Source organism: Cynoglossus semilaevis, chromosome 10 (assembly GCF_000523025.1).
Source record: "Cynoglossus semilaevis isolate Cse_v1.0 chromosome 10, Cse_v1.0, whole genome shotgun sequence".
NCBI lineage: Eukaryota > Metazoa > Chordata > Actinopteri > Pleuronectiformes > Cynoglossidae > Cynoglossus > Cynoglossus semilaevis.
The window spans coordinates 19,429,576-19,430,089 of record NC_024316.1 but is presented as its reverse complement, the minus strand read 5'-3'; positions in this window follow the sequence as shown (position 1 = coordinate 19,430,089).

Sequence of the window (514 nt, the reverse complement as noted above, 5' to 3'; positions counted from 1 at the left end):
CTCAGATGTTCCCTCCTCAGAAATTCACTTAAAAAAAACACGTTAAACTTTTTAATGTTCCGACCTTTACTCAGGACTCCCTCAGATGTTCCCTCCTCCTCCCTCAGATGTTCCCTCCTCCTCCCTCAGTCTGGTCCAATGACTGGGCTGCTGGTCTAGTCCATGTAGGACGTAGACTCTGTCAAGTTCTTGAAGATATGAGCGTGTCATTTTCACTGTGACTCGTCGACAGGAAGTTAAATATCAACCATTCAGCGTGCTAACGTCTGAGCCGCTAACAGCTGCAGCTAACAGCAGCAGATGTGCACTTAGCTGTGGAACAGTGCCCCTCAAATGGTGGCACTTGGAGGAACTACAGGGGTAAATGAGAGTTTATATTTAGAACTGTACACATTCAGCCCCCACTGTGACTGTGTCCTCCATGTGGTCATCGGTGACACTGTAGCTGCTTTATGAACTAAACCACAAAACTAAACTGGTCGATTAGAGGTGTCAGTGGCTCAGTGTCAGTGTC